This window comes from Narcine bancroftii, chromosome 3 (assembly GCF_036971445.1).
Source record: "Narcine bancroftii isolate sNarBan1 chromosome 3, sNarBan1.hap1, whole genome shotgun sequence".
NCBI lineage: Eukaryota > Metazoa > Chordata > Chondrichthyes > Torpediniformes > Narcinidae > Narcine > Narcine bancroftii.
In genome coordinates this window covers 302,902,174-302,904,501 of record NC_091471.1, presented here as the reverse complement: position 1 = coordinate 302,904,501, position 2,328 = coordinate 302,902,174, and positions in this window count along the sequence as shown.

Genomic DNA, 2,328 nt, shown 5'->3' with positions numbered 1-2,328 from the left:
AAAAAAATCTTCAAATAAATACTTGAAATCTCTGTTTCCTAGGTTTTGATCCCTCTGCTAAGGGGGATCCCTTCTTGCTTATCTATCTTGGCAACTTTTAATATGTTACTCGATTAAGTCTTTTTCAGCCTCCGTTGTTCCAAAGAATACACCCCAGCTTGTCTAACCTTTCCTCAAAGCTATAATTTAACAGGCCTGACAACATCCTTATAAATCTCCACTGTACCTTCTCTGATGTATTTGCATTTTTCCTATAAATGGGAACCAGACTGTACAAAGTACTGGCTGCATCCCTTCTTCTATCTCACTAAATCTGTGCTGATCATCACAAATTTTTCTGATGGAGGCCTCTATTTCAGTAAATGTTTGCCTTTATGATTAGCTGTTTGTTGCGGACTTCAGGAGAATCAGAAATGACCACCTCCACTACACATCAATAACTCTAGTGGAGAGCACCGTTCCTTAGAGTTCACTTAACTAGTAATCAATCTTGGACACACATCTCTTCACTTGTCAGGAAGGCGCAACAACACTTCCTGAGAAGACTGAGCAGGTAAGGCTATCTACTTATGTCAATCTTCTATAGGAGCACTATAGCTGTCCTGACCGGCTGCATCTTAGTATGATATGGTTGCTGCAGAGAATTGGATCGGAGGTTAATCCACAGGACCATAAAAGTGGCAGAGAGGATCACTGGAGTCTCCCTGTCCCTCATCGACGTGATCTACTGGGATTATTGTCTGAAGAGGGTGCACAAAATCAATGAGGACCTGTTGGGAAAGAAATGCAGGAGTATCAGAGCCAGCACTGCCAGGCTGAGGAACAACTTCTTCCTGTGGGCAGTGAGACTGCTGAACAACCGAAGGAACTGCTATACTAACCATCCGAGATTCTCATATTCATGGCACAATATTTATTTATTTATCTGTTTATATGAATACTTGTCCTGCATGTTATTGTTTGTGTGTACGTGTGTTATGACTGCTTGTGTGTCTGCGTGTTTTCCACTGAGGATCAGAGAATGCTGTTTCGTTGGGTGGTACTTGTACAATCAGGTGACAATAAATGACAATTTTTTTTCTCCACAAACAAAAACTACCTACAATAGAAAACCATGGAAAGTTTTATCACATCACCGTGTCATATTTAAGCATTCCGTTACTGTACATTGTTCCATTCATTTTCTAATTTGCAAGGTAACACCATTGCCATTCGAGTGGCCCCTTGTCGTTTCTCCTCCCTCTGTTGCCTTTCTGATTAGCTGTTAAACCATAACTTCCTCTCTATTCCCAAGTGGGCCCAGACAGACCAACAGCACCATTTTGAAAAATAACCACACTTCCCTTCGCCTGTATCGTTCAGCTGATCTGGTTCGTGCATTTTTCTGCATTTTGCTTTGCATTAATCAACTGCAAAAGTGGCTGGACTTCAAAATACAATAAAAGCCCCCAGTATCCGACACCTATAGGGATTGGTAGATGCTGGACAAGTGAATTTTCCAGTTGCTTGAGATTGCATGTTGTGTGGATTGGTGAACTAATGGAGAGGCGTACCAATTTTAAACTTCTGTATTTTTTACCTATTTATTTTCCTGGATTTTTTTTTTCCCCAGTTGCAAGAGACGGTCACTTGCTTGAATTCCGGATAACAGGGGATTTACTGTACTTTGGAAAGCTTTGAGATAGCGAAAGCAACTGCACAAAAACAATTTCTTCCTTCTTTTTTCCTAGTTTGGTGTCTCGTAAGTTGTAGCAAATCATTGAAGAACCAATTGTACGTCCAGATCCACCTTGAAAAGTTGCATTAGTCTAACTTTTTTTTAACATAAAGACAGCTGAAATAATGTGTAACAGTGGTATATATTCAGCAATTATCCAACGTTCAGACTTAGATGTTCCTTTACATAACTATTTTCAATTAACCTCTCTCACTTTCTTTTCCTCCTCAATGGTGATACATGTTACAATACAGCTCTTGGCCTGCATTAGCCCTCTGGCTACTCTCTCAGGTGTCTTGCCTGCCTCATTATCATAGTAAAGAAAAACAGAATTGCTGGAGGAACTCAGCCTGTCTCACATAGGAGGTGAAGATATATTACTGACATTTCGGGCCTGAGTCCTCCTTCAAGATATAAGCAAAAAGCAAGGCAGGCATCTTAATTAAAGACCAGAGAGAAAGAGGGAAGAATGGGAGTCCAGCCCGAAAGGTGTTTATTGGATATGATAGGAGGAAAGGTAAGAATTGATTTTGGTTCTGTGAAAGGAAACAAAGGGAAAGAAAGAGAGAGAGAGAGAGAGATGGGAAAGAAGAAGGGGGTTTTCTTAGAAA